This window comes from Phyllobates terribilis, unplaced genomic scaffold, assembly GCF_046119375.1.
Source record: "Phyllobates terribilis strain yellow unplaced genomic scaffold, ASM4611937v1 Scaffold_4__5_contigs__length_816908805, whole genome shotgun sequence".
Taxonomy (NCBI): domain Eukaryota; kingdom Metazoa; phylum Chordata; class Amphibia; order Anura; family Dendrobatidae; genus Phyllobates; species Phyllobates terribilis.
The window spans coordinates 683380522-683404778 of record NW_027362764.1 but is presented as its reverse complement, the minus strand read 5'-3'; the positions used below and the strand labels follow the sequence as shown (position 1 = coordinate 683404778).

The 24257-nt window shown below is 48.1% G+C and overlaps 7 pseudogenes; all 7 read right to left on the bottom strand.

Moving 5' to 3' along the window:
- Nucleotides 1-14740: 14740 nt before the first annotated feature.
- LOC141267772 (5S ribosomal RNA) lies at nucleotides 14741-14860 on the bottom strand (annotated as a pseudogene).
- A 621-nt stretch (nucleotides 14861-15481) lies between these two features.
- On the bottom strand, nucleotides 15482-15590 carry LOC141270227 (5S ribosomal RNA; annotated as a pseudogene).
- A 929-nt stretch (nucleotides 15591-16519) lies between these two features.
- On the bottom strand, nucleotides 16520-16639 carry LOC141270126 (5S ribosomal RNA; annotated as a pseudogene).
- A 621-nt stretch (nucleotides 16640-17260) lies between these two features.
- On the bottom strand, nucleotides 17261-17379 carry LOC141267294 (5S ribosomal RNA; annotated as a pseudogene).
- A 940-nt stretch (nucleotides 17380-18319) lies between these two features.
- Nucleotides 18320-18439, bottom strand: LOC141269106 (5S ribosomal RNA; annotated as a pseudogene).
- A 621-nt stretch (nucleotides 18440-19060) lies between these two features.
- On the bottom strand, nucleotides 19061-19179 carry LOC141269626 (5S ribosomal RNA; annotated as a pseudogene).
- A 941-nt stretch (nucleotides 19180-20120) lies between these two features.
- On the bottom strand, nucleotides 20121-20240 carry LOC141268484 (5S ribosomal RNA; annotated as a pseudogene).
- Between the last annotated feature and the right edge of the window lie 4017 nt (nucleotides 20241-24257).

The window sequence follows — 24257 nt, the reverse complement described above, 5'->3', positions numbered from 1 at the left end:
TCATTGGACATGAGCTCACCTTATGCACGTCACTGACAGCGTGGGAAAATTATCCTGCACTCAGCGCTTCAGCGTGGGAGAATTCTCACGCTGAAGCGCTGAGTGCAGCAGAATTCTCCCACGCTGTCAGTGACGTGCAGCAGGTGAGCTGAGTTCATTGGACATGAGCTCACCTTATGCACGTCACTGACAGCGTGGGAGAATTCTCCTGCACTCAGCGCTCCAGCGTGAGAATTTTCCCACGCTGTCAGTGACGTGCATGAGGTGCGCCGAGTTCATTGGACATGAACTCGTCTCATCTTTATGCCGTCACAGCCAGACACTGCAGAGCGCAAGCATGCCTGCGCTTCTCAGTGTCTGCGGGATGACAGGCTGGATGGCGGCGTTCTGCTGCGGTCCAGCCTGTCATCTCGATGTAGCAGAGCTGAAGCTGTCGCGGGAACCATGGAAAGGTAAGGATGATGTTGCTTTATTATTTTTCTTTTATTGCAGAAGATCGTTGGCTTCAGCTGGAATGGGCGTGATGGTAAGTATGGTTTAATTTAGAACAATAAAGGATTGTGTCTTTATTTCAATTAAAGGACTTTATTCTGGGTGTTTGTGTTTTCTTTTAACTTTGACTATGGGGTTAGTAATGGGGGTGTCTTATAGACGCCTCTCCATTACTAACCTGGGCTTGATGTCAGCTGGCATTATAAGCTGACATCAACCCCAGCCCTATTACCCCCTGCCACCGCTACAGGGCAGCGTGGAAGAGCGAGGCTAAGTGCCAGAATTGGCGCATCCTATGAATGCGCCATTTCTGGGGCGGCTGACGGCTGGTGTTTCTAGCCTGGGAGGGGGCCAATATTCATGCCACCCTTCCTGGGCTATTAATATCAGCCCCCAGCTGTCTGCCTAGCCTTTGCTAGCTATTAAATTAGGGGGGGACCCCACGTCATTTTTTTGGGGGGGTCCCCCATTTTAATAGCTAGTAAAGGCTATGTATTCAGCTGGGGGCTGATATTAGTAGACTGGGAAGCTCCGTTCGTATTACCCCCTTCCCAAGCTTCAAACATCTGCCCCACCTGTCTGCTTAAGGATTTATTATTAAAAAAAATTGGCGTGGGGTTCCCCTTAAATTTAGTCTCTGAAAAAATATTTGGCCTTCTAGTAGTGTGTCGGACTTTCTCTATTAGTCCATCTATACAGACCTCCATCAGGTTGCAAATTAAAAATAATTTTTATCTGCATCTACAGTACCTCTGAAAAAATATTTGGGCTTCTAGCTGTGTGTGGGACTTGTTGTATTAGTCCATCTATACTGACCTCCATCAGGTTGCAAACTGAATATATTTTTTTCTGCATCTACCTCTGAAAAAATATTGGGCTTCTAGCTGTGTGTGGGTCTTGTTCTATTAATCCATCTATACAGACCTCCATCAGGTTGCAAACTGAATATCATTTTTTTCTGCATCTAGCTCTGAAAAAATATTTATCCTTCTAGCAGTGTGTGGGACTTGTTCTATTAGTCCACCTATACTGACCTCCATCAGGTTGCAAATTCAAAATAATTTTTTGTATGCATCTAGCTCTGAAAAAATATTTGGCCTTCTAGCAGTGTGTGGGACTTTCTCTGTTAGTCCATCTATACTGACCTCCATCAGGTTGCAAACTGAATCTAATTTTTTTCTGCATCTAGCTCTGAAAAAATATTTGGCCTTCTAGCAGTGTGTCGGACTTTCTCTATTAGTCCATCTATACTGACCTCCATCAGGTTGCAAATTAAAAATAATTTTTATCTGCATCTACAGTACCTCTGAAAAAATATTTGGGCTTCTAGCTGTGTGTGGGACTTGTTGTATTAGTCCATCTATACTGACCTCCATCAGGTTGCAAACTGAATATATTTTTTTCTGCATCTACCTCTGAAAAAATATTGGGCTTCTAGCTGTGTGTGGGTCTTGTTCTATTAATCCATCTATACTGACCTCCATCAGGTTACAAACTGAATATAATTTTTTTCTGCATCTACCTCTGAAAAAATATTGGGCTTCTAGCTGTGTGTGGGACTTGTTGTATTAGTCCATCTATACTGACCTCCATCGGGTTGCAAACTGAATATAATTTTTTTCTGCATCTAGCTCTGAAAAAATATTTGGCCTTCTAGTAGTGTGTCGGACTTTCTCTATTAGTCCATCCATACTGACCTCCATCAGGTTGCAAATTAAAAATAATTTTTATCTGCATCTACAGTACCTCTGAAAAAATATTTGGGCTTCTAGCTGTGTGTGGGACTTGTTGTATTAGTCCATCTATACTGACCTCCATCAGGTTGCAAACTGAATATAATTTTTTTCTGCATCTAGCTCTGAAAAAATATTTGGCCTTCTAGTAGTGTGTGGGACTTTCTCTGTTAGTCCATCTATACTGACCTCCATCAGGTTGCAAACTGAATATATTTTTTTCTGCATCTACCTCTGAAAAAATATTGGGCTTCTAGCTGTGTGTGGGTCTTGTTCTATTAATCCATCTATACAGACCTCCATCAGGTTGCAAACTGAATATAATTTTTTTCTGCATCTACCTCTGAAAAAATATTGGGCTTCTAGCTGTGTGTGGGACTTGTTGTATTAGTCCATCTATACTGACCTCCATTAGGTTGCAAACTGAATATATTTTTTTCTGCATCTACCTCTGAAAAAATATTGGGCTTCTAGCTGTGTGTGGGACTTGTTCTATTAATCCATCTATACAGACCTCCATCAGGATGCAAACTGAATATATTTTTTTCTGCATCTACCTCTGAAAAAATGTTGGGCTTCTAGCTGTGTGTGGGACTTGTTGTATTAGTCCAGCTATACTGACCTCCATCAGGTTGCAAACTGAATATATTTTTTTCTGCATCTACCTCTGAAAAAATATTGGGCTTCTAGCTGTGTGTGGGACTTGTTGTATTAGTCCATCTATACTGACCTCCATCAGGTTGCAAATTGAATATAATTTTTTTCTGCATCTAACCCAGCCAATAGTTTTGGCCTAATACCACAGTTTGGCCACTCAGCTCTGCTCGGTTACCATCCATTGTTTTTTGTGCAAACAACTCCAGAGTTGTGAATTAGTTAACCACCAAAATGAGTGGAAAAAGGCCTGCTGCTGGTGGAAAGGGGAATAGGCGTGTTGGGAAGGGGAAAAAAGGTTGTGTCCGTGGGGTAGGTGTTAAAGCAACAGTAACATCTGCAGAAGAAAGACCATCTTCCAGCCAAACTAAAATGTCTACTTCTTTTAGCGGACAATGTGATAAGATCCCTTTCTTACGGCCACGCCAATCGCTACAAATTCCAGATGAGGCACAAAAACAGCAGGTGCTTCAACGGATATCAAGTGCTCCTTTAAGTGGGCTCTCCTCCACATCAACTTCAACATCACAAATACTCCAGTCCTCAAAGGTGTCACCCAAATCGCACTTGCTTCCTCACAGCTCCCAAATCTCCAGCTGCCCGTCTGAGTATGAGGTAGAACAGATGGTTGAGTCTGCAGAGCTGTTTACTCATACTATAGCCTCGGAATCAGAGGTCGACTCCAGTGCTTCTGTGAATCCAGACGAGGAAATGATCTGCACTGATGCCCAGAATCTTTATGAGTCGGATCCAGGACCAGACGCAGAAGGTTCTGACCATAATGTAGACCCTCATTCCCAAACTGTAACTCCTGTTGGTGGAGACAATGAGGAAGACGATGATAAGACTTAAATACCTGATTGGAGCGACAACTTTAGTTTTTTGTCAGGGCAGGAACAGGTTGGCTCTGAGGACGACGGGTGTGATAACACACAGGGTGATGATGATGAGGTTGGAGATCCCACTTACTGTCAACCCACAGTCAGCCAAGAGATGAGGTCAGCAGAGGAGGTGGAGGAAGATGCTAGTGACGACGAGGTCAGGTTGCGCCTTCCTGGACAGAGACGTAGTACTGGAAGCACGTCAACAACTGCATCCTCAAACACAACTCTGCCTCTCACCACAAGTCGTGGTGGCTCTTCAGGTCGCATGGGTGCTAAGCCTTGCATAGCCTGGGCATTTTTTCAGATCGATAAAGATGACCCAACTCGTGTTATTTGTAACATTTGTCAGCAAAAGCTAAGTAGAGGCCAAAAAATACATAGTTTGAGTACTTCATGCATGAACCGGCACATGGACATGAAGCATAAGTTGCAGTGGGAAGCTCAGTGTGCTACAATGCGGCCTAGCCGGTCGGGCCAACCACCGTCTGCCATATCTTGTGCATCCGCGGCCTCTTCATCCTCTGTGACTGGGGGGACAGCAGTCACACCTGTTTTGGGGCGCAGACCTGCCACCTCTTTACCCGCAACAGCCAGCGTGATTGGCAGGTCATCATTTTCTTTGGAGGTGGTAACACCAGCTGGTGTTGAGCGCTGTCCGACATCGATAGCACCACCTTTGGATCAAGGCAACCTAACATGTCCGCCTGCATCTTCCTCACAGACCGGCAGTTTGCCGGGGACACCCTTATCAACCCCGTCTAAGCACAATAGCCAGCCCTCGGTCCCTCAGATGTGGACAAGTAAAAGACCATTTCCTCCTAGCCATGAGAAAGCTAAGAGGTTGAATTTCACCATCTGCAAGCTCTTGGCTACAGAAATGCTGCCTTTCCGCCTGGTGGACACAGAGGATTTTCGAGACCTTATGTCCGTCGCAGTGCCCCAGTACCAGATGCCCAGTCGGCACTACTTCTCAAAGAAAGGTGTGCCTGCGCTCCACCAGCATGTCGCACACAACATCACCGCTTCTTTGAGAAACTCTGTGTGTGACAGGGTGCATTTCACCACAGACACTTGGACGAGTAGGCATGGACAGGGGCGTTACATGTCGCTGACTGGGCACTGGGTAACTATGGTGACAGCAGGACAAGGGGCTGCTGTCCAAGTCTTGCCGTCCCCACGAGTTGTGCGTCAATCCTCTTTATGTCAAAGTTCCTCCACTGCTTCTGCCTCCTCAACCTCCTCTCGGTCTTCCACCTGCACCCAAAGCCTGTCTGGTCATGCCACAAGCTTTCTAACTGCGCAGAAGGGATCCTTCACACCTCCTTACTATGCTGACAGTAGGGCTCAACGTCATCAGGCGGTTTTTACTTTGAAATGTCTGGGAAATGTGAGTCACACAGCTGAGGAGTTGTGGTCAGCTCTGGAGAACCAATTTCATGAATGGCTGCCTCCACTGGACCTGAAACCAGGGAAGGCCGTGTGCGACAATGCTGCAAAACTGGGTGCGGCCCTTCGCCGGGGCAATGTCACACACGTGCCTTGTATGGCTCACGTGTTGAACCTGGTTGTCCAGCAATTTTTAGCCCACTATCCCAGACTAGATGGCCTTCTGCAGAGGGCACGGTCGCTGTGTGCTCACTTCCGCCGTTCGCATCCCGCAGCTCAGCGACTTACATCTCTACAGAAGTCGTTGGGCCTGCCACTTCACCGGCTAAAATGCGATGTGCCTACCCGGTGGAATTCAACTCTGTACATGTTGCAGCGACTGTGGCAGCACCGACAAGCCCTGGTGCAATACGTTCTGATGTATAGCCTGGGCCAACGAGATCCAGAGGTGGGGGAAATCACGCTGGAGGAGTGGTCTCAGATCAGGGACCTATGCACCCTTCTGCACAGTTTTGAAATGGCGACGAAGATGTTTAGTGCTGATGATGCCATTATCAGCATGACTATTCCGGTGATTTACATGCTGGAGCACATGTTAAACAGAATTCGGAGTCAGGTGGTGGCACAAGAGGAGGTGGAGGAAGTAGAGGAGGAGGAGTTGTATGCGGAAGGGCTAACATCTGCAAGGTCCAGACGGTCGGCAGCATCAAGGCGGGAGGCATGTGAAGGTGGGGGAGATGGTTTTACCAGGGCGCATGGTAGCAGCCAAACTAGTGAGGAAGGTGCAGGAGCCCAGGAAGAAGTGGAGGACGAACTGATGGAAGACTCATCAGATGAGGGAGACCTTGATCACATTTCTGTTGTGCGAGGTTGGGGGGAGAGGACAGAGGAAGGAAGCATGATTGTTACCTCGCCACCAACACAACAGGGACTTGGTGCTCCTGGATGCGCAACACACATGAGTGCCTTCTTGCTGCACTACCTGCAACATGACCCTCGAATTGTGAGAATTAGAAATAATCCTGACTACTGGGTTGCCACACTGTTAGATCCCCGGTACAAAAGTAAATTTGCCAAAATTATTCCTGCCATAGAAAGGGATGCACGCATGCAGGAGTATCAGCAGAGACTGTTGCAGAATCTTACATGTGCTTTTCCACAAAACACCAGTGGTGCACGTAGTGAATCTCACAGTTCCAACTTGCCAACCGTGGGACCGTCAAGTGTTCAGCACTCAAACCGTAACAGAACCACAGTATCTGCTGGTAACATCAATTTTGCGGAATCATTTCACCACTTTTTTAGCCCATCCTTTGCAAGGCCACAGGAGACAAGAAGTCTGACACATAGTCAACGCCTAGAGACGATGGTACAGGAGAATCTCCAAGTAAACATTGAAGCCACGACTGTGTCACTGGACCCTTGCTCTTTTTGGGCTTCCAATCTGGATAAATGGCCGGAGCTAGCCACTTACGCCTTGGAGATCTTGTCATGCCCCGCAGCCAGCGTTCTGTCTGAACGTGTGTTCAGCGCTGCTGGTGGTGTGCTGACAGATAAGCGCACGCGGCTCTCCACTGATAATGTAGACAGACTCACGTTCATAAAGATGAACAAATCATGGATCCAAAACGACTTTTCTACCCCTGTGTCATCCTGGGGAGAGTAAAAGCTTGATGATTGGTTAAAATCACCCTACCAACCGTTTTAAGCTTTCAAATTACTAATCATGTTTATCTGTATCTTGACTGGAAAATAATTTGGGCTTTGTAGCAGTGTGCAGCACTGATCCTATTAGGCCATCTATAATAAGCTCCACCAGATTTAAAATTAAAAAAAAATTTTAGCTGCATCTAGCCCGGAAAATAATTTTGGGGCTCCGAGATGCGCAAGACACATAAGTGCCTTCTTGCTGCACTACCTGCAGCATGACCCTCATATTGTCAGAATTCGAAGTAATCATGACTACTGGGTTGCCACACTCTTAGATCCCCCAAACTTTTCGATCAACCTTTTCATTTTAATAAAGACCAAAAAAATGGTCATTTTTGAAATTATAAGCATTAGCAGGTTGTTAGAAACTGAAATCAAACAGTTTTCAACTCAAAACTTTATTCTAGGTGATGTTACATTTTCACATAGGACCCCTTGTTCGAAAGGAGCTTCTGAACTCTCTCGTCCATTGAATTTGTCAGGTTTTGGATGGTTTCTGCTTCAATTGTTTTGCATGAGGACAGAATACCCTCCCAGAGCTGTTGCTTAGATGTGAACTGCCTCCCGCCATCATAGACACTCCTTTTAATGATGCTCCAAAGGTTCTGAATGGGGTAGAGGTCAGGGGAGCATGGGGGTCACACCATAAGTTTGTCCCCTTTTATGCCCATATCAGCCAGAGATGCAGATGTTTTATGTGCAGCATGAGATGGTGCATTATCATGCAGAAAAATGATCTTGCTGTGAATTACACGGTTCTTCTTCTTGAACCATGGCAGGAAGTGCTGTTTGAGAAAATCCACATACATTATGGAGTTCATCTTTAGCGCCTTCAGGGATCCTAAAGGGGCCGACAATCTCTCTCCCCATGATTCCAGCCCAAAACATTACTCCACCTCCTCCTTGTTGGCGCTGTAGCCGTGTTTGCGTGGGGTGTCCATCAAACAGCCATCCTCCACTCCATCTATCTGGACCATCGAGCGCTGCACGGCACTCATCCGTGAACAAAACAGTTTTGAAATCAGTCTTCATGTAATGTTTGGCCCACTGGAGCCGTTTCTGCTTGTGTGAAGTGGATAGAGGAGGTCGACAGGATGGCGTATGCACAGCTGCAAACCTCTGAAGGACCCTGCATCTTGTTGTTCGGGGGACGTTGGAGGCACAAGCAGCTTCAAAAACTTGTCTGCTGCTATGACAAGGCTTTTTTGCCGCTGCTCTTTCAACCTGACGTAATTGCCTGTAGGAAAGAGTCCTCAATTTGCCCTTATCAGCACGCACACGTGTGTACTGTGAATCAGCTACATACTTCTTGATTGCCAAGACACTTCATCCTGATCATCGCACAATGTTGATTGTAGTCATGCCTTGACCTAAACACTCCACAATTTGTTGCTTCTCAGCAGCCGACACATCCTTTTTCTTTCCCATTTTGGCAGAAAATGTAGGCTGCTTAATAATGTGAGAGAGCCTTCTTAAGTAGTCTTGCCTTTCATTGGACACACCTGCCAAACTAATTAGCACAGGTGTCTGCAATTGCTTACAGTGATATAAAGAGCCCTGACACACATTACCATCAATGAGTTTAACTGACAAACAAACAAATTCTTCCCTTATCACTCCTAAACACTTTTTGCATAATAATTTGGAACACAGTGTACATGTGCTTTTCCACAAAACACCAGTGGTTCACGTAGTGAATCTTACAGTTCTAACTTGCCAACCGTGGTCTGTATGGAATTGTTCAATAAAGGGCCCAAAATTAAGATAACATAGATGGGAGAGGTCTCTATGAATTGGAATTCCTAAGTATTTGATACCCTGTGAGGGCCAGGCAAAGGGAAAGTTGGACTGGATGGAATCCTATATGGATTTAGGGAGGAAGACATCGAGGGCCTCAGACTTCGCTGCATTGATTTTAAAATTTTACCATGTAACAAAGTGATCTATTTCAGCCATAACAGCAGGGATGGATATATGTGATTGAGTGATATATACTAGGACATCATCAGCAAATAGAGAGCACTTGTACTCGGTGCCTCCCACCTCAATCCACCTAATATTGGGGTTATGGCGAATTGATGAGAGCAGGTGCTCCATCACTAGGATGTATAAGAGAGGGGACAGAGGACATCCCTGCCTTGTCCCATTGGTGATTGTGAAAGGTGATGAAAATGTTCTGACGCACCCCCTGGGCCTTGGGACACCCGGAGCCGGACCCTTTTTGGTGGATGCTGGTGGTTGTAGTCTTCGTGGCGGCGACCAGGTTCCGTGGCTCAGGGCGGTCAAACCAGTGGCGGAACTATTTATGTGGTTTTGATGTTTAAATGTCCGACTACGCCACCCGTGGATTGCGGTCAGAGTGAACCGCCGCTACAGGGCAGACCGCTGAGGCTGGTGTTGTGGGTGCAGCAGAGCATAGCATAACTCCCCACGGGAGGAGTATAGCCTCAGGGCAGTGTATGCGGAGGATGGGGGTGATGGTGCAGGGCAGCAGCAGTAACGACACGGAGTCAGTGATGCAGTCCAGGGCCTTTACTCACAGTTCTTATTATCCAGACCACGTCTGCAGGTAACGGCTGCCCACGTCGTACTGTGCTCACCAGGTGAGGGGCTCAGACAAGTCCCAGATAACTTTGGAGCACTTCACAGGACCCCCTTTGTGTGTCCTTTGTCTGGCCTTTCTTACCAACATTTCTGTCCGGCTGCCTCGGGCCTCCTCTTGGTAAACTTGGCGCCAGTTTCCCTGACCCTATGTGGTGCCTTCCTAGCGGGTGTAGCGAGGGGCTGCGCCACATAAAATGTCAGAGCCTCCGGTTTCTAGCTGAGGGTCGTTTCCGGCCTCCACTAGTTCGGGGACCGGTCTCCCCCTTTGGCCTGACCCCTCCACGCAGGTGGATTCGGGCGTGCGGTGGCGACTCGCCCGTCCGCACCCCTGGGATCCCTTCATTCCTCGTTCCTGGAGCCTTCTCCGCTCCTCTTCCTTCCTTCTCCCTCTTCCAGGCCTGGGCCTCTGTTACTAGGCCCGCCTCCGGAGCAGAGCTCATGCAGAGCCCCTGCTCCCTGCCACTTCTGCTCAGACTTCTCTGCACTAAACTAAGATGGTGCCCACCTTTTATACTCCCTTCTCAATGCACCCAGGAACTGCTTCCTCCCTGCTCCTGCACTACAGGGTTCCCCTTCCCCAGTGTTCCCTCCCCCCACTCCAGCCAGGGACAGGGACTGTCGTGCCCATCTCAGGGGCATATTGGTCGCCCTGCCCCACGGCAATGTGGTGTAATGCATGCAGGTGTCGGGTCCTGATCCACACTCCATCCTTACCTGAGAGTGAGATATCACACCTCTGGGTGAGGTGCAATACGTCTGTAGCAACCGAGCCCTCAGGGTGCTACAGTTCCATTTATCTTCAGCCTAGGTGACGTATTGCGATACAGGGCCGTGATTTTGGCTATAAAAGGGTCCCCTAGACCCCTACCCCAAGCTTTTTAAGAGAATCATATATGGCGTGCCAGGAGACTCTATGGAATGCTTTCTCAGCATCCAACGAGAGTATCTAATTACAAATTTTTAACTGCATCTAGCCCAGGAAATACTTTGTGCCTAGTAGCAGTGTCTGCTAGTCAGCGGATTATCCCGGCTGTTAAGCAAGCTACACCACCTGTAGTTTAGACACTTAATTTTTTCAAAGGAAATGCTTCGGGACCATGGGATACTTAGTGAAGAGCATCAGGAGGCACCCCAAGGCATAGGGGCTGGGACTGGCAGTAGGATGCCTTGCGGTGGACAGCCGAGCTCGATCCTTATAAAAGCTTTTTAACTGCAGCAGCTTTAGTGGACGCTACTGGAGCTGGAATTACCGCGGCTGCTGGCATGAGACTTGGCCTCCAATAGATCCTTGTAAATGGATGTAAAGTGTATTCATTCAAATTAGAGAGACAATTTAAATTAAAAAGCTTAGAGCTGCCTCCACCACAGGGGGGCTCGCTCGACCCACCAGCGGACAGGCACCAGTATTGGGAGAGGGGGGCTGGCCGTCAGGGTTCACCGCGGCTCTGGCACAAACCCGGCGACACGGAGGTGGCACGGGCAGGAGCGGACTGGCCGTGTCGGCTTCTCACTTTTTGGATTTTAGAAGGGCATGACATGCCTATATCTGTGTCTCCCCCTCCTTTTACTCCTCCACCTCTTTTATTTTCGCATGACTATATGTACTTGTCACTTTTCCATGTGTTAGTTATGTCTTCTGAGCAGTTTGTCAGCTTTTGGACACCTTTGAAGGTGTTTTCTATGTGTTTCTATGTGTTTTTGTTTGCCTGCCATTGGTTTTAACGGTGTTCGAAGGTGTTCGACGAACAGTTCGACGAACAGTTCGGCGAACACACGGGTGTTCGACGATCCGAACTGAACTCGAACACTACGGGGGTGGCTCAACACTAATTGTCAACCACCGGACGCACGAGCTGACCTGGCAAGTCGTGGTCCCAAGGCGAGATGCAGCTATGGTCCTGGGGGCTTTCCATGACAGAGCGGGACACTTTGGTTGGAAGAAACTGGAGTTCCTACTAAGAGGAAGGTTCTTTTGGGTCGGCATGAGAGGAGCTGTAGAAAAATGGTGCAGAGACTGTGGCCCTTGTCACCTGAGGAGGAAGGACCGCACCAGCCAGAAGACGCCCTTGAGGCCCATCGTCACCACGCAGCCTCTTGAGCTGGTAGCTCTGGACCATGTCAAATTGGCTCCCAGCCGGTCAGGATACATCTATGCCCTGACAATCGTGGACCACTATTCCCGTTTTCTAGTGGTGGTCCCGGTAAAGGACTTGACAGCCCAAACAGCGGCCAGAGCCTTCCAGCAATACTTCTGCCGTCCACACGGGTATCCGGAACAGGTCCTGACAGACCAGGGTCCAGCGTTCGAGGCTGAAATCTTCCAGGAGTTCTGCAACCTCTATTGCTGTAAGAAAATTCGGACAACGCCTTACCATCCACAAACCAACGGGATGTGTGAGAAGATGAACAATATAGTCATTGATCTCCTGAAGACGTTGTCCCTGGAGGAACGCAGCCTGTGGCCAGAAAAACTGCCGGACCTGATAGACCTATACAACAATATCCCGGTGAATGCTACCAACTGCACCCCGGCTTACCTGATGCGAGCCAGACCGGGTAAGCTGCCCGTAGACCTGGAGATGGGAGTCCTAATACCTGAGGACACCTCCCCGGATGCGGACTGGGATACGGAAAGGCAACTGCAGTACAAGAAGGTACAGGAGAGTGTGGAGAAGAGCCTGGCCCAGGTGAGAGAGAAGCAAGAAAGACTCTTCAATCAACACGCCCCTGCTGGTCCCCTAGAACCTGGTGAGCAAGTCCTAAAGCGAAAAAGAAGGCTACATAAGTTGGACGACCAGTGGGAAAGGGAACCCTACACCGTACTGCAGTCTGACCACGACAACCCAAAGGTGTGCGTAATCACCAAGGATGGAGGAGAAACCACTAGTGTCGTCTCCAGAGACCACCTCAAAAGGTGCCCCGAGCAACTCCGTAGTGCAGAAGAGGATCAGAGTGACCTTGAACCCGCAGAGGACAAGGAAGAAATGATCAGCACCATTCTCGGAGAGTTCCCTCAGTCCTGGACTCGCATAAATGATGCCATAGTGGTACCCGTCCTGCATTTCCTGCAACCGGCCCAGCAACAACCAACACCAGAGCCGGAAGGTGAAGAGGAGCCAGCAGTTCCAGAGGCAGAAGAGCCTGTACCAGCAGCCCAGGAGAGTCAACCCTCTGCTGACAGTGAGCCTGCCATGCCTGCGGTAAGCCAAAGAACCCGCAGACAGCTGCCTGCCCTACCTGTACACCCAGCTGGTAGCTGTACCCCTAACGCTAGTGAGGAAAGCCAGGTTGGTCCACCACCAGACAGTGGGTTAAGGAGGTCAACCAGGAGCACAAAGGGGCAGATACCCGCTCGCTGGAGAATATAGAGTGTACTAAGATTGTAAATAACCCTGTTGCCAAATGTTGAAATGTTTGCCAAGTTAAATGCATGTTTATTAATAGTGTGTTTCAGTTTCTTGCAGCTACCGTAAGGACTCACAGGTTATGGACTTTTTATAACCGGGACCTTGTATGGACTGCATTCTGAGCCTAACCCAGGAATGAACTAAGACTGTGAAGGACTTGGGGTAGGACAGACCCCCACCTGGTTAAGGCTCCCGTTGTATTGGTGATATGGACACCCGGTCACAGGCCACACTGTGACCTTAAGAACTCAATTTGTGCGTCGTCTGTCTATTAATGTTTTATTGTTATGCATATTGTCTTTGTTTATTGTTTAGTCCCGGAGTACTAAATTTCACTAGGGGGGAATGTGTCACCCTGGCCTGGATGCCACAAAATGTATTAAAGCTGTGTCTGAGAGCAAGGGGGGGTTCTCTGGTCAGGGGAACATTAGCATGCAATGCCTCCTGTCTCAGGCCAGTAGGGGGAGCAGGCTGCCCCTATAAAAGCTGGTGCTGGGGGCAGGGTTAGAGAGAACTGGATTGCCTGTCTCAGCTCTGAGACGTGTCCCAGAGTGGAGCAGGGACAGAAAGTTGATTGCACCTAAGAGGAAGTGTGGCAGGAGAAGAGCCACAAGCCAGAGACAAGAGGCGAAGAGAGCCTGTCTTGGCAGAGAAAAGACTTAATTTTACCAGACTTTGGTGTCTGAGGCTGGAAGGATTCCACATCCCCCAGCAGATAACCAGTCCGCAAGGGACTGTACATTCCTTGGCCTAAGAAGCCTGGAGGCCCTGCCACAACTGAAGGGACCAGTAAAGCCGTACAAGGCTGGGAGCAGAAAGGAACCCACGTCGCAGGCCATACAGGCGAGAATACACGGAAAGCTCGGAAACGTGGGCTGTTACCCTATCAGGAGGAGATAGCCAGAAGGAGCGCAGAAAGCACGGTAGGCCTACACCCTCACCCTGACCAGGGCCAATTTCCCCGTTGGTCTCAGACGTCCAGGTCCCCTCCTAGCCGGGACTGTTTATGGGTCAGTTTACCTGTTGTAGTAAAGACCCTGGACTGCAACTTGTTGACTGTGTGCTCCTTGCTCCTCCCGCACTATCAGCACTGGGATTCTCACTACCATCACTCCCACCATCCATTATACTGCCCTGGGGCCGCACTCTTCCCGTGGGGAGTCACACTACCCTAGCTGCACACCTCATAAGCCCCAGCGGTCTGCATGCAGCAGCGGTTCCTAATAACCGCAATCCACGGGTGGCGTAGTCGGACATTATTAGCAGAACGTAGCAGACTACCATTGGCCTGACCACCCTGAGCCACGGAACCGGGTCGCCACTACTACCCCCATCGTCTCCCTATTGCCCGGATCCGAGTGCCCCACGGCCCAGGGGGCGAGTCACATGCGTCAGACTCTCCTGCCTGTTTTATGATTTCAGGGCCCTATCAGGAATCACCCCTCCCCCTCCCCAATTCCTTCCGCACCTTCCTTGCCTTCCTTGCACTGAGGTTAGCTCTTTGTCAGCCATCTGGCTTGGTTACACAAGCTTCTTTGCAGAGATACATGTTATTTCTGCTGGCCCTCGCTAGGCGGCCGGCATCCAAAACCTTTCCTGGGCACCTGCTGAAAGCCTGGCCTCTTCACGGCCCCGGGTGCTTTTAACGCCATCATTTCCACACGGCGAGCTGCGGAGTCAATAAGCACTCCTAGCCGTGACAAGGAGCTTGGTGTCAGGCCTGCGTGAAGGTGGCGGGGTAGCGTACTTAGCTGCCAACTGGCTCAGAGGCCTTAGGGCTTCCATTATCTAAGTTACTTAAGGTCGGTGTCCGGCAAGGCGCCGTTCCATGCTAGCCGAGCTGGGCAGTAGGGCAAAACGTCATCAAAATGGTCTACAGCACCCGGTGTTCCCAGGAGGTCTCCCATCCAAGTACTGTCTGAGCCCAGCCCTGCTTTGCTCCCGAGATCAGACGAGATCGGGCGTATCCAAGGTGGTATGGCCAGTAGACGCTGCTCGATCCATCGCCCGGCCAGCCTTTCTCAGGATCGCTTGGTGGCGAGCAATCTGGCCGTAACGGGGCGGGCTCCGAAGGCTCCATGCAAAGTCTGTGCCGTCCCTACAGGTGTGGTTTGTTTAGCAGTGATTCACCCGCCGCATCAGGTGTCTTCAAAAATGTCTCGGCGCAGGGTCTCCTGCAGGCTAAACCCTTCATCACGGTAATGTGACAGAAAGAGCAAGCTGGACCCGTAACTTGGGGGCGGAGCGAGACGTCCAGGGGTGAATGAAGGAAGAGGGTGAGATGGTTGCCAGTGACTTTGAGCTGCTCTTCAGGGGGGAGGGTCGTGTTGCCTGCAAAGGACTTCTGCTTGGGGTTACCGGTGGTTGCCTCCAGCCACGCGGGAGACGCTTGTTCTGGTGAAAAGGAGCCTAGTATTAAAAGTAAAGAAGCAACAATGCTGGAGGCCCACAGTGATCAGAAGGATGCTGGTATTTTGCAGAGATGAAATAGCGCAAGAGAGAAAGCAAATGAAAAAAAGAAAAGAGAATGAATGTGTGCACTTGTGAAAGGGAATGGAAAAAAGGCATAGAAGAGAGTGCCCCCTGCTGGTGGAAGGAAGGAAAAAGCAAAAGCCTACAGCACCTGGTATTCCCAGGTTATCTCCCATCCAAGTACTAACCAGACCCAACCATGCTTAGCTTCCAAGATCAGGCGTGTTCAGGGTGGTGTGGCCGTAGGCAGAAGCAAGCCTCTCACTTGCTGCTTTTCTACTTTGACATCTGGCTGCCGGCTGCCCTTTCCAGTGCTCAGCAAGACCAGGTCCTTTTGTGCTTTCCCTTTTCTTCAATTTTTTTGCTGGCTTCCTTAAAAGGTCTTGTAGACTCAACGCCCCACTCAGAGCCGCTGAGCTCACTGATCGGCTGCAGCGCTGTCGACGGAACGTCAGCTTCACGGCCAATGCCACAGGCCGGGAGCAGAGGCGAGACTCACCAGTAGACCCGGGTAGGGTGAGTAGAGCGCGCTTAGTTGCTTTCTAATAGGCTGCAACCGGGGATTAACTTTTAATGAAAGGGAACAATCCCTTTGACTGTCTGCAGTACGCCACACCTAGGAAGCGCACTCTCACACACAAGCCAGCATGCACACGTGCTCGCACGTGACAACCCCCCCTATCTGCCCCTACAACCTCTCCGTCACCATGCGTCAGACTCTCCTGCCTGTTTTATGATTTCAGGGCCCTAGCAGGAATCACCCCCCCTCCCCAATTCCTTCCACACCTTCCTTGCCTTCCTTGCACTGAGGTTAGCTCTTTGTCAGTCGTCTGGCTTGGTTACACAAGCTTCTTTGCAGAAAAACATGTCACTTCTGCTGGCCCTCGCTAGGCGGCCGGCATCCAAAACCTTCCCTGGGCACCTGCTGAAAGCCTGGCCCCTTCACGGCCCCGGGTGCTTTTAACGCCATCATTTCCACACGGCGAGCTGCGGAGTCAATAAGCACTCCTAGCCGTGGCAAGGAGCTCGGTGTCAGGCCTGCGTGGTAGCGTACTTAGCTGCCAACTGGCTCAGAGGCCTTGGGGCTTCCATCATCTAAGTTACTTAAGGTCGGTGTGCGACAAGGCGCCGTTCCATGCTAGCCGAGCTGGGCAGTAGGGCAAAACATCATCAAAATGGTCTACAGCACCCGGTGTTCCCAGGAAGTATGACATCCAAGTACTATCCGAGCCCAGCCCTGCTTTGCTTCCGAGATCAGACGAGATTAAGCGCATCCAAGGTGGTATGGCCAGTAGACGCTGCTCGATCCATTGCCCGGCCAGCCTTTCTCAGGATCGCTTGGTGGCGAGCAATCTGGCCGTGACGGGGCGGGCTCTGAAGGGTCCATGCAAAGGCTGTGCCGTCCCTACAGGTGTGGTTTGTTTAGCAGTGATTCACCCGCCGCATCAGGTGTCTTCAAAAATGGCTCGGCGCAGGGTCTCCTGCAGGCTAAACCCTTCATCGCGGTAATGTGACAGAAAGAGCAAGCTGGACCCGTAACTTTGGGGCGGAGCGAGACGTCCAGGGGTGAATGAAGGAAGAGGGTGAGATGGTTGCCAGTGACTTTGAGCTGCTCTTCAGGGGGGAGGGTCGTGTTGCCTGCAAAGGTCTTCTGCTTGGGGTTACCGGTTGTTGCCTCCAGCCACGCGGGAGACGCTGGTCCTGGTGAAAAGGAGCCTAGTATTAAAAGTAAATAAGCAACAATGCTGGAGGCCCACGATAATCAGAAGGATGCTGGTATTTTGCAGAGATGAAATAGCGCAAGAGAGAAAGCAAATGAAAAAAAGAAAAGAGAATGAATGTGTGCACTTGTGAAAGGGAATGGAAAAAAGGCATAGAAGAGAGTGCCCCCTGCTGGTGGAAAGAAGGAAAAAGCAGAAGCCTACAGCTCCTGGTATTCCCAGGTGGTCTCCCATCCAAGTACTAACCAGGCCCAACTCTGCTTAGTTTCTGAGATCAGACAAGATCAGGCGTGTTCAGGGTGGTGTGGCCGTAGGAAGAAACAAGCCTCTCACTTGCTGCTTTTCTACTTTGAAGTCTGGCTGCCGGCTGCCCTTTCCAGTGCTCAGCAAGACCAGGTCCTTTTGTGCTTTCCCTTCTCTTCAATTTTTTTGCTGGCTTCCTTAAAAGGTCTTGTAGACAGAAAGCCCCACTCAGAGCCGCTGAGCTCACTGATCGGCTGCAGCGCTGTCGACGGAACGTCAGCTTCGCGGCCAATGCCACAGGCCGGGAGCAGAGGCGAGACTCACCGGTAGACCCGGGTTGGGTGAGTAGAGCGCGGTTAGTTGCTTTCTAATAGCCTGCAGCCGGGGATTAACTTTTAATGAAAGGGAACAATCCCTTTGACTGTCTGCAGCGTGCGACACCTAGGAAGCGCACTCTCACACACAAGCCAGCATGCACACGTGCTCGCACGTGAAAACACCCCCTATCTGCCCCTACAACCTCTACGTCACCATGCGTCAGACTCTTCTGCCTGTTTTATGATTTCAGGGCCCTAGCAGGAATCACCCCCCCCTCCCCAATTCTTTCCGCACCTTCCTTGCCTTCCTTGCACTGAGATTAGCTCTTTGGCAGCCGTCTGGCTTGGTTACCAAGCTTCTTTGCAGAGAAACATGTTACTTCTGCTGGCCTACGTTAGGCGGCCGGCATCCAAAACCTTCCCTGGGCACCTGCTGAAAGCCTGGCCCCTTCACGGCCCCGGGTGCTTTTAACGCCATCATTTCCACACAGCGAGCTGCGGAGTCAATAAGCACTCCTAGCCGTGGCAAGGAGCTCGGTGTCAGACCTGCGTGAAGGCGGCGGGGTAGCGTACTTAGCTGCCAACTGGCTCAGAGGCCTTGGGGCTTCCATCATCTAAGTTACTTAAGGTCGGTGTCCGGCAAGGCGCCGTTCCATGCTAGCCGAGCTGGGCAGTAGGGCAAAACGTAATCAAAATGGTCTACAGCACCTGGTGTTCCCAGGAGGTCTCCCGTCCAAGTACTGTCCGAGCCAAGCCCTGCTTTGCTTCCGAGATCAGAGGAGATCGGGCGTATCCAAGGTGGTTTGGCCAGTAAACGCTGCTCAATCCATCGCCCGGCAAGCCTTTCTCAGGATCGCTTGGTGGCGAGCAATCTGGCCGTGACGGGGCGGGCTCCGAAGGGTCCATGCAAAGGCTGTGCCGTCCCTACAGGTGTGGTTTGTTTAGCAGTGATTCAACCACCGCATCAGGTGTCTTCAAAAATGTCTCGGCGCAGGGTTTCCTGCAGGCTAAACCCTTCATCGCGGTAATGTGACAGAAAGAGCAAGCTGGACCCGTAACTTGGGTGCGGAGCGAAACGTCCAGGGGTGAATGAAGGAAGAGGGTGAGATGGTTGCCAGTGACTTTGAGCTGCTCTTCAGGGGGGAGGGTCGTGTTGCCTGCAAAGGTCTTCTGCTTGGGGTTACCGGTGGTTGCCTCCAGCCACGCGGGAGACGCTGGTCCTGGTGAAAAGGAGCCTAGTATTAAAAGTAAAGAAGCAACAATGCTGGAGGCCCACGGTGATCAGAAGGATGCTGGTATTTTGCAGAGATGAAATAGCGCAAGAGAGAAAGCAAATGAAAAAAAGAAAAGAGAATGAATGTGTGCACTTGTGAAAGGGAATGGAAAAAAAGCATAGAAGAGAGTGCCCCCTGCTGGTGGAAGGAAGGAAAAAGCAAAAGCCTACAGCACCTGGTATTCCCAGGTGGTCTCCCATCCAAGTACTAACCAGGCCTGACTCTGCTTAGCTTCCAAGATCAGACTTGATCAGGCATGTTCAGGGTGGTGTGGCCTTATGCAGAAACAAGTCTCTCACTTGCTGCTTTTCTACTTTGACGTCTGGCTGCCGGCTGCCCTTTCCAGTGCTCAGCAAGACCAGGTCCTTTTGTGCTTTCCCTTCTCTTCAACTTTTTTGCTGGCTTCCTTAAAAGGTCTTGTAGACACAACGCCCCACTCAGAGCCGCTGAGCTCACTGTTCGGCTGTAGCGCTGTCGATGGAACGTCGGCTTCACGGCCAATGCCACAGGCCGGGAGCAGAGGCGAGACTCACCGGTAGACCCGGGTAGGGTGAGTACAGCGTGGTTAGTTGCTTTCTAATAGCCTGCAGCCGGGGATTAACTTTTAATGAAAGGGAACAATCCCTTTGACTGTCTGCAGCACGCCACACCTAGGAAGCGCACTCTCACACACAAGCCAGCATGCACACGTGCTCACACATGACAACACCCCCTATCTGCCCCTACAACCTCTCCGTCACCAAGCGTCAGACTCTCCTGCCTGTTTTATGATTTACGGGCCCTAGCAGGAATCACCCCCCCCTCCACAATTCCTTCCGCACCTTCCTTGCCTTCCTTGCACTGAGGTTAGCTCTTTGTCAGCCGTCTGGCTTGGTTACACAAGCTTCTTTGCAGAGAAACATGTAACTTCTGCTGGCCCTCGCTAGGCGGCCGGCATCCAAAACCTTCCCTGGGCACCTGCTGAAAGCCTGGCCCCTTCACGGCCCCGGGTGCTTTTAACGCCATCATTTCCACACGGAGAGCTGCGGAGTCAATAAGCACTCCTAGCCGTGGCAAGGAGCTCGGTGTCAGGCCTGCGTGAAGGCGGCGGGGTAGCGTACTTAGCTGCCAACTGGCTCAGAGGCCTTGGGGCTTCCATCATCTAAGTTACTTAAGGTCGGTGTCCGGCAAGGCGCCGTTCCATGCTAGCCGAGCTGGGCAGTAGGGCAAAACATCATCAAAATGGTCTACAGCACCCGGTGTTCCCAGGAGATCTCCCATCCAAGTACTGTCTGAGCCCAGCCCTGCTTTGCTTCCGAGATCAGACAAGATCGGGCGTATCCAAGGTGGTATGGCCAGTAGACGCTGCTCGATCCATCGCCCGGCCAGCCTTTCTCAGGATCGCTTGGTGGCGAGCAATCTGGCCGTGACGGGGCGGGCTCCGAAGGGTCCATGCAAAGGCTGTGCCGTCCCTACAGGTGTGGTTTGTTTAGCAGTGATTCACCCGCCGCATCAGGTGTCTTCAAAAATGTCTCGGCGCAGGGTCTCCTGCAGGCTAAACCCTTCATCGCGGTAATGTGACAGAAAGAGCAAGCTGGACCCGTAACTTGGGGGCGGAGCGAGACGTCCGGGGGTGAATGAAGGAAGAGGGTGAGATGGTTGCCAGTGACTTTGAGCTGCTCTTCAGGGGGGAGGGTCGTGTTGCCTGAAAAGGTCTTCTGCTTGGGGTTACCGGTGGTTGCCTCCAGCCACGCGGGAGACGCTGGTCCTGGTATTAAAAGTAAAGAAGCAACAATGCTGGAGGCCCACGGTGATCAGAAGGATGCTGGTATTTTGCAGAGATGAAATAGCGCAAGAGAGAAAGCAAATGAAAAAAAGAAAAGAGAATGAATGTGTGCACTTGTGAAAGGGAATGGAAAAAAGGCATAGAAGAGAGTGCCCCCTGCTGGTGGAAGGAAGGAAAAAGCAAAAGCCTACAGCACCTGGCATTCCCAGGCGGTCTCTGTTAAATGGTTAATTATGGAAATTCATTTGGAATGTTAATCGTTAATCATTTTTCTGAGTTCTATGCCTCAACCATCGTGTCTAGTTGACATGCGCTATTTGTGTGTGTATTTTTGGTTCACTACCATATGTAGAACAAGTGTCCATACGACTGGCTATAAAAGCCCATGGTACAGAAAGGGGGAGCTCTCTTGCTATGCCCACTCCACAAGACACAGAATCTTCATGCTGAGAAGCAGATGACATGTAGGCCTGGACACATGCTGGACAAAGACATGATTTACCAGCCAGGATCCTAGGAAAGATGGGTGAATCTCAACAATTAAGCTAATTATGGACAAATGGACAATTACTTTATAACTAATTATTGTATTTACCTGCTGCAATCTGATTCTTTTTAATGGACAATCCAAGAGTAAATAGATACATTTTTTTATAAGAATATCGTGATATTGATACTTTGAGAAGTCCTCAGTAGAAAAAAATAATACAGAAAGAGTTTTATTTTACAATGGTGAGCCAGCCAGTCCTGTTTTTTTGTTTTTTAAATTAATTAAGTGAATTTCTTCCGTGAACAAGGGGGGAGTCCTGACGAGCTGAACAGCTGTTGTTCACGTGTCAGTAAATTCACTAGTTTGTCACGAGAAGCAGAAAGGACCTGCAGACTGAGGAAAGACAGGAAGCAGAGGTACTAACAAGGAACAGAATCACACAGGAAAAGAATCAGACGAACTGAAGACAGGACGTGCTGATAAAGAGAAGCCAAGGAATCTTAAGGTAAGCAAAATATGGATATAATTTCTTCTTTTGCTAAACAAAGTAATATTAATTTCAAAGTTAATGTAGGAGATGACATAGAAGTTTTGTGGCTCAGTTTATACAAAGAATGTGAATTGCAGAATTTACAGTTAACTTGTAAATTGGTAAATAGAGACAAACAGAAATTGAGAAATATTCTACATTTGGTAGATTTTTTTCATAGTCTTGTGTTAGAGATTTCTAAGCAGGAAAATAGTGTAGAAGTGTCAGACGGTGATACTGATTCTGACTGTAATGTGGAAAATGAACAAGAAGTAAGACACGTGTCTGTAACTGAAGGTGACCTTGGGTCTGACCAAGAGACGGACATACAGAAACCTGACATGGGAGGAGACATGACTGACATACGAGAAACCGACATACTAGGTGATGTGGGAGGAGACGTGACTGACGTAGGAGGAACGGACGTACAAGAGCCACTAAAAATATCAGAGAATTCTGGAATTACCCAGGCTCAACTCCAAATTAAAATGAGGAAAAATTTGCTGAAATTATACAAAATCATGCCAAAATATGATGTCAAAATCCATGCCTGTAGAAATTCAGAGACATTTGAGAGCTTCTCTGATAAGTTTGATTTATCCAATGAGGAGAGGAATCAATTATTTAAAATATGGATTCCTGTGACATTGTCCAGACGTTTACATTTAATGCCCTGTGAAAATGACTCTCCTAATGGATGGGAAAATGATTCGGACAGATTAAGATATTTGATTTATTGTGTCACAAAGGATTTTCCCAACATAGAAGATCTGCAGAAACTAAGGATTGGTAGGAAGGAATGTACATATACATTCATGTCCATATTTGAACGGTTGTACAAAGCTCTCATCAAAAATGGAAAAGTACAATATATGATAACAACTTTTGTACAAAAATTCAAATTCCTAAATTCAGTTTCCCAAGTTATGGCATCACAAAAAAATTCATTATTTGAATGTGCGCAGATGCTGGATTTTGTTAGAAAACATGAGAATCGTGAAAAGAAAATAAATCAAGCTAAATTTATAAAACCAGGAAAGGTAAAATCTTACCAAAAGCCAATATCAAACTCTCCTAGACTGAGTCATCCCCATAGTGAACTCTATCAAATACGCAGAAGATTTCATATATGTTATAAGCCATATCAGCCAGTGCAAAGATCCATCTTTCCACAGAATGAGTTAATTCTCAGTCAGAACTGTGATTCTCTAAAAAGGAAAATGGCTGAAACTGATGGACAGAGACAGGTGAGACGACCAACTCACAGTGACGTCATGGAATGTGGACAGAAGAACAGGCAGTTCTCTGAGGTTTTGAAGGATAGAAAAATGTCTTTCCTAAATAGGGCGTTCCTGGAGATATTTGAGAGAGACAGAAGATTTGGTTTAGGGAGTGGCTAAGGAAAAACTGTAATTACAATGTTGTATCAAAATGTAATACAATGTCTCAATATTTATTTATAATCTTATACAGTAAAATTGTAGTTACATAGTTTCTAATAGTTCATATATGTATATATATATATATATATATATACACTTGTCTAAGTAGAGATTGCGTTTAATTGTATTTATATATACGTTTATAAAATATATATATATATTAATTAATAAATTAGAACTTCATATATATAAATGTAAGTAGCAATATTTTGAATTACATTAGAACCAATGAATATATGTATAAGATATTTAATAATTCTGTTTCTGTATGAATTTGATATTTAATTTTATTTTCTTATATTTCCTTAGAGTCTTCATTCCAAAGCAGGATTTGATCAAAGAACTCTAAAATGGATTTATTTCTTTATTCACACAGGAAGTGAAAAAATTGCATGATTTTATGTGTATAACATTTTAAAATAATAACAATATATCTAGTTGAACTATAATATATATGTAATACTTATTAATTCTTTTGTGTTGCTAATATTTTCTGTGCATGAAGTGTTCGTGCAAATTAAAGTAGCTTTACAGCATGACGTGTGACAGCTGTGGCCTTTGAACTTTGAGCTAATAGTATAGGATCCCACTCATTCTATTTTCAACTGATGTAACTTAAGACCGGACAGCCAGTGAAAAAAGAATCTAAGACAAGAGTTTTTTCAAGTGTCTGAAATTCCAGTGACTTACTCTCATATTATATAATATGTACTTGGGGAATATTCAAAGAAATATAAAGATATTCAATTGATATGGCAATGCGCATTAATAAATTGGGATACAACAATTTTGGGTTAAATATATATATATATATATATATATATATATCTAAAACTTCATATGTGGAATGTTTGAGTTGAACAGATCTGTGAATGTCAGAGTGAAGGTGACAGATGAGTAAATCAGCAGCTGCTAAGTGTGATTGATGTGACAGAGGCCTCGTATGTTTGTATGTTTGAAAAAAAAAAATGTTTCTTTATGTGAAGGTACAAAAATATATTTAATTCTGAGGAAATTATAATACATAATTAGGTATTATCTACATATATATATTTCTATATTTCTTTAATAATTATTATTTCTTTATTTAACTAATAGTGGATAAGGGCAACCACACATCAAAATGGTTTACAA